This window comes from Bos taurus, chromosome 2 (genome assembly GCF_002263795.3).
Source record: "Bos taurus isolate L1 Dominette 01449 registration number 42190680 breed Hereford chromosome 2, ARS-UCD2.0, whole genome shotgun sequence".
Classification (NCBI taxonomy): domain Eukaryota; kingdom Metazoa; phylum Chordata; class Mammalia; order Artiodactyla; family Bovidae; genus Bos; species Bos taurus.
The window spans coordinates 89,847,076-89,860,914 of NC_037329.1; the positions used below are offsets into that span (position 1 = coordinate 89,847,076).

The following is a 13,839-nucleotide window of genomic DNA, read 5'->3' on the forward strand; positions in this document are numbered from 1 at the left end:
CCTGGCGTGCTGCAGTCCATGGGGTCGCAAAGAGTCAGACACGATTTAGCGACTGAACAACAACAATGAAGGTGGGCTTAAGGAATCCTGGTGTGTACATAGCCGGCTCATGCACTTAATGAAAGTCCAACTGGGTCTGGTGGGGACACAGCTGACTGAACCATCCCGAGTGGATGATCGTGGGTGGCCACATGACTGATTTAGGTTTTTGGGCACTTCATGGGAAATAGATGGAGAAACAATGGAAACAGGGTCAGACTTTATTTTTTTGGGCTCCAAAATCACTGCAGATGGTGACTGCAGCCATGAAATTAAAAGACGCTTACTCCTTGGAAGGAAAGTTATGACCAACCGAGATAGCATATTCAAAAGCAGAGATATTACTTTGCCAACACAGGTCCATCTAGTCAAGGCTATAGTTTTTCCTGTGGTCATGTATGGATGTGAGAGTTGGACTGTGAAGAAGGCTGAGCGCCAAAGAATTGATGCTTTTGAACTGTGGTGTTGGAGAAGACTCTTTAGAGTCCCTTGGACTGCAAGGAGATCCAACCAGTCCATTCTGAAGGAAATTAGCCCTGGGATTTCTTTGGAAAGAATGATGCTTAAGCTGAAACTCCAGGACTTCGGCCACCTCATGCAAAGAGTTGACTCTTTGGAAAAGACTGTGATGCTGGGAGGGATTGGGGGCAGGAGGAGAAGGGAACGACAGAGGATGATATGGCTGGATGGCATCATGGACTCGGTGGACGGGAGTCTGAGTGAACTCCAGGAGTTGGTGATGGACAGGGAGGCCTGGCATGCTGCGATTCATGGTGTCGCAAAGAGTCGGACACAACTGAGCGACTGAACTGAACTGAACTGAACTGAGTACTCAGTCTTAGTAAGTCTTTCAGTTAGTACTCATTTCAAAACAAGATGAAAATTTTCCTTCAGAAAGTGATTTGAAGGACTTTCACTTGTGAGGTGTTGATCCATGATACTGAAGAGGCTGAAATGCAGAGGAGGTGTCATTGTGATGTCTAGTGGTGGCCCTGGCGCATCTATTTATCATCCTAGTCATACTGTTCTACAATACTTACTAGCACATTTTAGAGATTGCTTCAGATCATAACTTCTCCTCCTGTTCTCTGGATTGCCGTTTTACTCTTTTAATGGCTTTCTCTTTTGAACTGCTGCTGCTAAGTTGCTTCAGTTATGTCTGACTCTGTGCGGCCCCATAGACGGCAGCCCACCAGGCTCCTCTGTCCCTGGGAATCTCCAGGCAAGAATACTGGAGTGGGTTGCCATTTCCTTCTCCAATGCATGCATGCAGGCTAAGTCGCTTCAGTTGTGTCTGACTCTGTGCAACCCTATGGACAGCAGCCCACCAGGCTCCTCTGTCCACAGGATTCTCTAGGCAAGAATACTGTAGTGGGTTGCCATTTCCTTCTCTTTTGAACAGAAATCCCCAATTCTAACAGTCCAGTAGACCTTTCCCCTGTTTAGGATTAGCAGTTTTTGTGTCCTAGATAAGAGTCCAACCTCATGAAGACATTCTCTTAGGGTTTCTTATTATAGCTTGGTTGCTTTGCTTTTCATATTTAGATTTACGATCCTCTAGATTTGAATTTTCTACAGGTAGGAGAGAAAGATTCATTTGTAAATGGCTATCCAACTGATCTGTCATTGTTCATGTAAAGACCATTCTTTCCTCACTTCACTGCAGTGTCATCTTTATTAACCACATGGTCTTATATGTGTGAGACTTTCTTAAAAAAATAATAGGCTATTTTTTAGACTAGCTTTAGGTTTACAAAAAAACTGAGCAGAAAGTACAGAGTACCCATATGCCTCTCCCCCATCCTTCCTCTCCCCACACATTTTCCTCTATTATTAACATTTTGCATTAGTGTGGTACATTTGTTACAATTGATGAACCAATATTGGTACATTATTGTGTTAACTAAAATCCATAGTTTACACTAGGGTCCACTCTTTGGGTTGTACATATTCTATTGTTTGTTGTTGTTCTTCCTATTGGTTTTGCCAGATGTAAACTGTCATGTATCCTCCATGACATTACATTGTGGTGCAGAAGCCCCTGGGCTCCATCTATTCACTCTCCCTCTCCTAACCTCTGGCAACCACTGTTCTTTTTCCTGTCTCTCTAGTTTTGCCTTTTCCAGGATGTCATATTTTTGGAATCAAACAGTATGTAGTCTTCTCAGACTGGTCTCTTTCATTTAATAATGTACACTTAAGGTTCCTCCATGTAATTTCATGGCTTGATAGTTCATTCCTTTTTATTGCTAAAGAATATTCCATGGAGTGTAACCCACCAGGCTCCTCTGTCCATAGGATTTTATAGGCAAGAATACTGAAATGGGTTGCCATTCTCTTCTCCAGGGGTCTTCCCAACCTAGGGATTGAACCTGCCTTTCTTGTGTCTCTTGCATTGGCAGATTCTTCACCTCTGTGCTACCTGGGAAGCCCAAATATTCCATGATACGGATGCACCACACTTGGTTTATCCATGCACCAAGATGAAGGACAGATTGGTTGCTTCCAAGTTTTGGCAGTTATGAATTATGAATAAAGTTTATATAAATATTCATATGCAGGCTTTTGTGTGTGGACATAAGTTTTTAACTCCTTTGGGCAAATACCTATGAGCTTAATTACTGAATTGTGTGGCAAGAGTATGTTTAGTTTAGGGAGAAATTACCAAACTGTTTTCTAAAGTGTACCACTTTTCATTCCTACCAGCAATGAATAAGAATTCCTGTCACTCCACATTCTCACCAGTATCTGGTGTTGTCAATGTTTTGGATTTTGTTGATTCTAGAAGGCATATAGTAGTATTTCACTGTTGTTTTAATTTGAAATTTGCTAATGACATACAATGTTGGACATCTTTTCATTTGCTAATTTGCCACTGGTGTATCTTTTTTGGTGAGGTGTTTTTTTGCCCACGTTATAATTGGGTTGTTTATTTTATAAGTCTTCATTCTCTTTTGAAGAACAGAGTTCTTCATTTTAATGAAATCCAATTTGTCAATTATTTCTTTCATGGATTACACTTTTGTTGTTCTATCTAAAAATTCATCACCAAGCCCAGGGTTATCCAAGTTTTTTCTATGCTACCTCTTAAAAGTTATAGAAATTTGTGTTTTACATTTATATCTAGATCCATTCTGAGTTAATTTTTGTGAAAAGTGTAAGGTCAAAATCTAGGGTTTTTTCTTTTTTTCATGTGGATGTTATTGTGCCAGTTTTAATTTGATGAAAAACTATCCTTTCTCCATTTGATTGTCTTTTTTTCTCTGTCAATGATCTGTTGTCTATATCTGTGTGGCTCTATTTCTGGCCCCCTTATTCTGTTTCATTAGTCAATTCTTTCACCAGTAACACACTGTCTACTGTAGCCTTATGATAAGTCTGGAAGCTGTGTAATACCAGTCTTCCAACTTTGTTCTTTTTCCGTTTTGTGCTGACTATTCTGGGTCTTTGCTTTTCCATACAAACTTTAATATCAGTTTGTAAATATCCACAAAGTATCTTGCTGGGATTTTGATTAGGATTCTGTTGAATCTATAGATCAGTTTAAGAAGAACTGACATCTTAACAAAACTGAGTCTTCTTATGCATGAACATGGGACATTTCTCCATTTATTTAGACCTTTGATTTCTCTCTTCAGAATTGTATTGTTTTCTCATATAATCTACTGTGTATATACATACATATATATATATATATATATGTATGTATATTTATTTATTTGGCTGTACCAGGTCTTATTTGAGGCACATGGGATCTTCCATCTTCATTGTGGTGTGTGAACCCTCAGTTTGTGAGATCTTTAGTTGGAGCATGTGAGCTCTCAGTTGCGGCATATGGGATCTAGTTCCCTAATCAGGGATTGAATCCCAGGCCCCTTGCATTGGAACACTGGGATGTTAGCCATTGGACCACCAGGGAAGTTCCTCCCCAGAAAGTATTAACATGTGGTTTATGTTGGGGGATTTAGGACACAGGGTAACAGCTCAACCTCCACAGGGGCTAGAAACTGAGGTCAGCATGCAGGCAACTGGCACAGAACCTCAGTAAAGACCAGACACCAAGGCTTCCATGAGATTTCCTCACTGGCAGTACTTAGTGTGTATCATCACACCTCATTGCTGGGATGGAAAATTGCCCTCCATGACTCGATGGGGAGAGGACAACTGGAAGCTCAGCTTTGCTACCTTCCTGAACTCTGCCCAACTTGTCTCTTCCCTTGGCTTATTTAATATGTATCTTTTCCCTGTAATAACTTTAATCTGTATCTTTCCCCTATAATAACTATGAGTGTGTGTGTGTGTGTGTGTGTGTGTGTGTGTGCCTGCTAAGTCGCTTCAGTGGTGACTCTTTGCCAATAGACAGACTGAAGCCCACCAAACTCCTCTGTCCATGGGAGTCTTCAGGCAAGATTACTGGAGTGGGTTGCCATGCCCTCCTCCAGGGGTTTTTCCCAACCCAGGGATTGAACCTGTGTCTCTTCCATCTCCTGCATTGGCAGGTGAGTTCTTTACCACTAGGGCCACCTGGGAAGCTCCCAATTATGAGTGTAACAGCCTTCAGTTATCAAATCTCAGGGTGTTTGGGCTTGAGCTTGTAGTTGATGTCAGAAGTGACAGTGGCTTGTAGACCGTTCTCTAACTCTGTTGTGTATTTTATTCTCACAGCACCAATTAGCAATTAACTCAGTTCTCCACGAACACTGACCAGGTGTCTTACTGTTTAATTCACTTCTGACACCACCTACCTGGAGATCGCATCAGATTCCACAGGTTAAGTGTTCCAAAACTTTGCAATAGGTGTGTTTTCTCTTTTCCCTCCTCACTAGGGCACTGTAGATAAGCATGCCTATGCTTTCTCTGCCACCACCCGGTCTCACTTAAATTTCAGTTCTCCTTCTGCCCCGGTTCTCTCAAGGAACTCCATCTTCTGTTCTTGTAGGCTACGCAGGATGGGGTGGAAAGTGTCAAAAAAAACCCCAAAAAACAAAAAACAGGTGTGGCTCTCTATTGTCAGGTTTCCTGGGATTTGCTTTAGGCAGGTATAGTGATAAATAGGGCTTTCCTGATGGCTCAGATGGTAAAAGCGTCTGCCTGCAATGTGGGAGACCTGGGTTCAATCCCTGGGTTGGGAAGATGCCCTGGAGAAGGAAATGGCAACCCACTCCAGTATTCTTGCCTGGAGAATTCCATGGATGGAAGAGCCTGGTAGGCTACAGTCCATGGGATCGCAAAGAGTTGGACACAACTGAGCAAATTCACTGGTTAGTGATACATACAGACATGAAAATGACCGTCTTGAGGAAGTTTATACTCACAGATCCAGGAGGAGGGGCACATGAAGCAGGACCACAAGGGAGAAACCATTTATTTAATTAGGAGGCAGATGATGTGAAGGGGAAATATGGGCAAGAGATACCATGGTAGTTTCTATGGTAAGGAATCGACCAGGCATGGTAATCAGGCTTATGCTGAGTTAGTCTGCATCATTTCAATGGGCTCTGGGATGTAGGGGGTGCCCCTAGTTGTCTGGCACCTGTCTCTAGACTGATTGGGGCAGGGGTATAGTGGGCCAATGCATCAAGTCTTGATGAAGAAGGCAGCTGGGAGTAGGGACTCTGGATGGGTTGATTTGCATATGAAAGGCTCGCTAGCAAGCACTGTGTTTGTTCTTTCTAGGAATGAGACCCCTGGGAAGGGCAGCCTCTCGGGATGAGCAAGGCCTCAAAACATCAAAAAATACAAAGTAAAAACTGTGATTAATACACTGTCTTTTATTACTCCCACCAGAATGTGGCTAGCCTTTCCTCTTTAGTATATGGGGATACAGTTGTCCTAACTGTGGAGATTTAGCTGAAATTCTGAGCCACCAGGAAAAGTTCATTCATCACACTTGCACAAAAGAGAATGAGAAATGAGAAGAGACCATGGACCTGGCAATAATTTGCCCCTCCTCTGCTCTGTCATTGGAATGACCCTTGGCTCTGTAGAGGAAGAAAACCTTTTTCTCTCTACCCCATTAAGCTCTTTGCCTGAGACCCTGAAAATTAGACTGACAAAAGACAGATATACAAGAGAAAAACAGTTTATCATGCATGGAAACCACATCAAGTGCGAGAACTCTCAGGATGGGGCACTGAAAGGATGGTTAGAATTTGAGTTTGTATAGGATCTTATCAAGGAACAATAAATATGCACAGAAGTTACAACCCTAAAGGGCTTTAGGTTTCCAAGCGTGATAAAATTTCAGTTCAGTTCAGTCGCTTAGTCATGTCTGACTCTTTGTGACCCCATGGACTGCAGCACGCCAGGCTTCCATGTTCATCACCAACTCCTGGAGCTTGCTCAAACTTATGTCTTTACAGTCGGTGATGCCATCCAACCATCTCATCCTTTGTTGTCCCCTTCTCCTCCTGCCTTCAGTCTTTTCTAGCATCAGAGTCTTCTCCAATGAGTCAGTTCTTTGCATCAGGTGACCAAAGTATTGGAGTTTCAGCTTCAGCATCAGTCCTTCCAATGAATATTCAGGACTGATTTCCTTTTGGCTGGATTGGTTGGATCTTCTCACAGTCCAAGGGACTCTCAAGAGTCTTCTCCAACACCACAGTTCAAAAGCATCAATTCTTCAGCCCTCAGCTTTCTTTATGGTCCAGTTCTCACGTCCATACATGACTACTGGAAAAACCATAGCTTTGACTAGATGGACCTTTGTTGGTAAAGCAATGTCTCTACTTTTTAATATGCTGTCTAGGTTAGTTATAGCTTTTCTTCCAAGGAGCAATCATCTTTTAATTTCATGGTTGCAGTCACCATCGGTAGTGATTTTGGACCCCCCCAAAATAAAGTCTGTCACTGTTTCCATTGTTTCCCCATCTATTTGCCATGAAGTGATGGGACCAGATGCCATGATCTTAATTTTCTGAATGTTGAGTTTTAAGCCAGTGTTTTCACTCTCCTTTTTCACTTTCAACAAGAGGCTCTTTATTTTTTCTTTGCTTTCTGACATAAGGGTAGTGTCATCTGCATATCAGGTTACTGATATTTCTCCTAGGAATCTTGATTCCAGCTTGTGCTTCATCTAGTTTGGTATTTTGCATGATGTACTCTGCATATAAGTTAAATAAGCAAGTGACAATATACAATCTTAACGTACTCCTTTCAGCAGTCTGTTGTTCGATGTCTAGGTTCAGCTGTTGCTTCTTGACCTGTCTACAGAGTTCTCAGGAGGCAGGTCAGGTGGTCTGGTATTCCCATCTCTTGAAGAATTTTCCACAGTTTGCTGTGATCCACCCAGTCAAAGGCTTTAGCGTAGTCAGTGAAGCAGAATTAGATGTTTTTCTGGAACTCTCCTGCTTTTTCCATGATTCAATGGATATTGGCAATTTGATCTCTGGTTCCTCTGTCTTTTCTAAATCCAGCTTGTACATCTGGAAGTTCTTGGTTCACATACTGTCAAAGCCTGGCTTGGAGAATTTTGAGCATTAATTTGCTAGCCTGTGAGATGAGTGCAATTGTGCGGTAGTTTGAACATTGTTTGGCATTGACTTTCTTTGGGATTGGAATGAAAATTGACTTTTTCCAGTCCTGTGGCCACTGCTGAGTTTTCCAAATTTGCTGGCATATTGAGTGCAGCACTTTCACAGCATCATCTTTCAGGATTTGAAATAGCTCAACTGGAATTCCGTCACCTCCACTAGCTTTATTCATAGTGATTCTTCCTAAGGCCCACTTGACTTGGGACTCCAGGATATCTGGCTCTAGGTGAGTGATCACACCATTGTGGTTATCTGTGTCATTAAGATTTTTTTGTATAGTTCTGTGTATTCTTGCCACGTCTTCTTAATATCTTCTGCTCCTGTTGGGTCCATACCGTTTCTGCCTTTAATTGTACCCATCTTTGCATGAAATGTTCCCTTGGTATCTCTAATTTTCTTGAAGAGATTTCTAGTCTTTCCCATCTCTAATTTGTTCATGCAGGTCCATGTTGGTGCAGACTTTTTGTCTTTTTCATGGTCATAGACTTTCCCAGGAAAGGGATTCATGGCAATCTTCATTTCTCAGAAGTTTCTACTTTAAGTCAGGTAAGGGACACCACAAAAGGCTTCTTTTTGTATCTGCTAATCCTCATTTGCATCCAACTCAAAATAATCCGTAGGACAAAGTGGAATATTTTGAGTTGGCATATTCAGAGCGCTGACAACATGTTGTGTCAGATGAAGAGTGACTCATTCTCTCAGAAACTGAAAGTTTGTATCATAATGTAAATCACCAAAAAGTTAATTATATAACCCAGCTTTGGTGTCTCCTCATAACCCTCTCTTTTTGTTCTGTGAAACCTAATCATTGGGCAATTTATTAATGTTTAATATGAATGAATATAGATTTTATCAACACCTCTAAGGGCTTCTCTGGTGGCTCAGTTGGTAAAGAATACACCTGCAATTCAGGAAACCCTGGTTTGATTCCTGGGTTGGGAAGATCCCCTGGGGAAGGGACAGGCTATCCACTCTTGGACTTCCCTGGTGGCTCAGCTAGTAAAGAATCTGCCTGCAATTCTGGAGACCTGGGTTCAACCCCTCAGTTGGGAAGATACCCTGGAAAAGGGAACAGCTACCCATTCCAATATTATGGCCTGGAGAATTCCATGGACTGTATAGTCCATGGGGTTACAAACAGTCGGACACGACTGAGTGACTTTCACTTCACTTCAAGCTGTTTGTTGGAATGACTGTTATCTGGGCTCTTTGACTTAATCTCCTTTTGAATATTTTTAGAGAGGCAGTAGAAAAAAAAAAAAGTCTGATTTGGAGAGTTTATAACATGCCTAACCCCTGTGGCAGGAGACCTATTCCTAAAATCTGGCCTTTTTCTCACTAGCTAACTGTCCCTGCCTATTGGGTGTATCAAATAGCCTGGCTCTCAGGGTCAAGCTCAGGTTCAACATGCCATTTTTCTTTTCAAATTCTTCTTCTGAGAAATCCCAGTATGTTTGCAGAAACACTGGGTAAAATGCACTGTGTCCCAGGCAGTGTTAAACTCTAGCTTAGAGGCATTGAGTAATAATAGAGGACAGAGGCAGTTCATAAGTTACTGATATAGAAATAGCTATATGATAAAGTTAGATGAAAAATTATAGAACACACACAAATGTATACACATATACAAATGTGTATACAAAGATACAAATCATTTGTACAAAAATTAAAGTCAGTGCAAATACATGTTTGCTTTTCCTTTTGTATAGAATATCACAAGAAAGGTAACCCTGTGTTAACCCTCCTAATATTTCATTTTGCTTCAGGGTCTGTTGAGAACTGGATTCTGGAGGAATCCAAGTGAGCCTTTGAGGACACTTCTGGAGGAAGAGACAATGTCCTATGCAGGGAAGACACCAAATGCACTCTTTGCCTGCTTGGCTGTCTCACCTGGGCTTATCTGTGTCTGCACACTGGCTGTCCTACTGAGAATGGGTATATTGTAATTACGTTTACAAATAGCTTTGAGGAAAAAAGTCATTGCCAAATTTTTTAAATGAAAGTGTGTAACTGTTACTACCGTGGACATTCTTGAAATCCTTTTTGCACTGAGGGGCGGGGGGAATGAATTTCCCTTGAAGAAAGTGAGGATTGACTTCTTTTAGAAGGGAAAAAATATCTGATGGGAGGAAAAAGTAATCCTCCCATCTTCTGATGTTTTTTAAAAGAAGGAATTACTAGTGTTGCATGCAGATACAGTAGCTGGGTAGTCCTAGCTCAGACACTTCACCTTTCTTAACTTTGCTGTCCTAAATGTCTTCATAACACCTGCTGTGCCTGCCCTAGACTAAAAAATGTGTTTGCCAATGAGATAAATGAGATAAAGTAGGGAGAACTCTTTAAAACTGCCTCATGCTACACTCTACTATATATAAAATAGATAAACAATAAGGCTCTACTGTATAGCACAGGGAAATGTATTCAATATCCTGTGACAAAGCATAATGGAAAAGAATATGAAAGGATATATATATATATATATATATATACACACACACATATATATGAGTTATATACACCAGAAACTGACACAACACTGTAAACCAATTTTACTTCAATTTAAAAAATACAGTGGCTCTTAGATAGTAAGGATGGTAGCACAACAGTTTGAAAGTACTTAATGCCACTAAACTGTCCAGCTGAATATGGTTGGGATGGTAAATTTTATGTTATGTATATCTTTTCTTAATAAAAAAATTTTAATGGCTCTTGACATTTGTTCTTAGGGTATGAGACACCCTGCAGCTATGAATTTAAAAGATCCTTGCTCCTTGGAAGAAAAGCTATCACAGACCTAGACAGTGTATTAAAAAGTAGAGACATCACATTGCTGACAAAGGTTCATATATTCAAAGCTATGGCTTTTCTAGTAGTCATGTACAGATGTGAGAGTTGGACCATAAAGAAGGCTGCATGCTGAAAAACTGATGCTTTTGAACTGTGGTGCTGGAGAAGACTCTTGAGAGTCCCTTGGACAGCAAAGAGACCAAACCAGTCAATCCTAAAGGAACTCAGTCCTGAATATTCAGTGGAGGGACTAAAACTGAAGCTCCAATACTTTAGCCATCTGATGGGAAGAGCCAACTCATTGGAAAAGACACTGATGCTGGAAAAGATTGAAGGCAGGAGGAGAAGGGGACAAGAAAGGATGAGACGGTTGGAAAGCATCACCGACTCAATGGACAAGAGATTGAGCAGACTCTGGGAGAAGGTGAAGGACAGGGAAGACTGGCATGCTGCAGTCCATGGGGTCACAAAGAGTCGGACATGATTGAGCAAGTGGACAATAACAAGAGATACCAAAAGAATGGTTCCCAAAAAATGGTTCCTGGGGATGGGCATAGGGTGAAGCAGGAACTTGAAGGACTTTCACCTTGATTGCACTCATATCTTCAAGAAAATATTTAAAAAGCTAGGTTGGCGACATGAATATTGGCATCGCAGTCCAATAGTTACTTCAATTTCTTCCTTTCTAGATCAGTGGAATGGGTTCTGGTTTGCAGTAGTTACTTTTGTGGAAGTAGAGGGGGCAAGTACCATGACCCAGTAAATTTTGCAATAGACACTCCAGGGCCAGTTGATATAAGCCCTTCTACCTGCTCATGACTGTCTAGTTATCTCAGTACCAAAACAAAAATCAAAAACTTATTAATAAAACCCCAGCCATTAAAAACTTTTATTAGAGAATTGGCTGAGTCTCTCCCTACATGGCCTGGAAGAGATGAAACAGCTGGATTGGAATGCAACCTTTTTTTCCCCCACCACTCTCTTCAAGACTCTAGGGCCAGAGCCAAGGCCAACTTGAGAAAGGGGCAGGAGTGGCCCTGTCGAATCCACACAGCAGACTACCTGGCCTGCAGCCACCTGGCCTGTGGATCAGTTGTACATAATTCAATAGAGAAGTAACCAACCACAGAACATGCTTGTTCAGGGGATTTTTGTTTCACTGTCAGTATTTGTCCTTGACTAATGTCCTGAGGTTAGTCCAGATTAGTGTACTGCAGTTGGTGGGTAGGAGGGTTAGTCATTCCCAGCTTTCTTATGAAAATTTTCAGATTCAAATCTGTTTTTTGCTGGTTAGTAGCCAGGAGTCTCTGGAGCAGGCTGTCAATGGGAGCTGTGATTCAGGAAAGTGGAAACCTCTTGGCGTTTAAGTCAAACTAGGGTGTCCTCTGCCTGTGCTGGGCAGGGACCAGCTCCCCCGTGTCATGCCGAACTGCAACACATCCAGGCTTTCCAGCTTCCTCAGGAATAGCAACCAAGTACACTGTTCATTTTGATGTAAAAATCACACAGATGCATAGCTCAAGGTGGAGACAAGAAAACTCGTTCAGTTCAGTTCAGCCTCTCAGTCACTCAGTCATGTCCAACTCTTTGTGACCCCATGGACTGCAGCACACCAGGCTTCCCTGTCCATCACCAACTCTTGGAGCTTACTCAAACTCATGTCCATGGAGTCTATGGTGCCATCCAACCATCTCATCCTCTGTTGTCCCCTTCTCCTCCTGCCTTCAATCTTTCCCAGCATCAGGATCTTTTCCAATGAGTCAGTTCTTCATATCAGGTGGCCAGAGTATTGGAGTTTCAGCTTCAGCATCAGTCCTTCCAATGAATATTCATGACTGATTTCCTTTAAGATGGACTGGTTGGATCTCCTCGCAGTCCAAGGGACTCTTAAGAGTCTTCTCCAACACTACAGTTTAAAAGCATCAATTCTTCAGTGCTCAGCTTTCTTTTATAGTCCACCTCTCACATCCATACATGACTACTGGAAAAACTTTAGCTTTGACTAGATGGACCTTTGTTGGCAAAGTAATGTCTCTGGTTTTTAATATGCTGTCTAGGTTGGTCATAGCTTTTCTTCCAAGGAGTAAGTGTCTTTCAATTTCAAGGCTACAGTCACCATCTGCAGTGATTTTGGAGCCCCCCAAAATAAAGTCTCTCATTGTTTCCCCATCTATTTGCCATGAAGTGATGGGACTGGATGCCATTATCTTAGTTTTCTGAATGTTGAGTTTTAAGAATCTGGTTAGAGCAAGTAAATTAATACTGATCCTAGAAGATCACAAAAGGAATTTAACCAACTTGAGGGTTACAATTTACATGTTAATTATTTGTCTTCTTTTATTCATTAAAAAAATATTTTATTTTAGTTTTTCTGACCATGTTCCAAGGTATGTGGGATCTTAGTTCTCTGACCTGGATCAAACCCGTGCCTCCTACATTCGAAGCAGGAAGTCTTATCCATGGGACTGCAAGGGAAGTCCTTATAGGTTTTCCTTTTAAAAACAGATATAAGACTAAGAAAGCGTAGGATCAGTGCCTTACAAATGACAGGTTGAAGCCCTGAACCTCCCCAATCCATCTTCAGGATGGCTCCGTAGATGCCTGCAGTGGCTCATCCATTTCATCCAAGCTAGGGATTGGGAGATGGGTGTAAACGCTCAACTGCGACAATCTTGGGATCATGTGCTGGCCATGCAGTTTGTCAGTTGATTGACACTGAACTTAGTTTCCTCAACTGCACTATATGTCTAGTAATTCGTAGCCATTGTACAGATGTGAGATTATGTAACAGTGGTACTGATTATTTACCGAGAACTCCAGGAGGTCCAGGCATTCCTTTAAGTGCTCAATCTGTTTTATCTCCTGTAATTCTGCTCAGATAGGAACTTCAGAGCTGGGGCCTGAAGACTGGCAATTTAGAAACCTACTCAGTTAACCCTCAGATCAATCAAGTTGAGAACCATGGATGTGTACTAATGTTCAGACACTGATTAACCTCTTGGGGTTTTAGAGAGACACAAAAACCTCATCCTGCCACTCACTAGCTGAAGATACTTGTCTGAGTCTTTTACCTCTCCAAACCTCATTTTTCTTGCTCAAATGAGAGCAAAAATAGCATCCACTTCTGAGAATTACTCAGAAGGTGAAATGAACCAGTTTGGGTGGTTATACATGTGGCACACACAAAATCTTTATAATGTTAGCTGGTGCCTGTAGGCCAACTCCTTTTTCTTAGGTGACCTTCTGACCTCTGCGCCTAGGTCATCATGTTAGTTTAAATTTAGCACTTTCCATCCACATGGTTCATTTCAAATCCTAAGTTTTGGGGGAGGGGATAATGTGTTATGGTGGAAAAATCCTTGTTTTGGATCCAGCTGGACTGAGTTCGAATTTGTATATTCATTTGAGCCTCCATTTCCTCCTCCATGACATGGGGGATCCTCTACATTGTTGGGAGAATGAGAAATGATTGATGTAAAGG

General features: G+C 41.6%; 1 protein-coding gene across 1 annotated transcript in view; it reads right to left on the reverse strand.

Moving 5' to 3' along the window:
- Nucleotides 1-13,839, reverse strand: part of FLACC1 (flagellum associated containing coiled-coil domains 1) — a 108,191-nt gene that overhangs the window by 30,693 nt on the left and 63,659 nt on the right. The gene's annotated exons all lie outside the window — the stretch shown is intronic.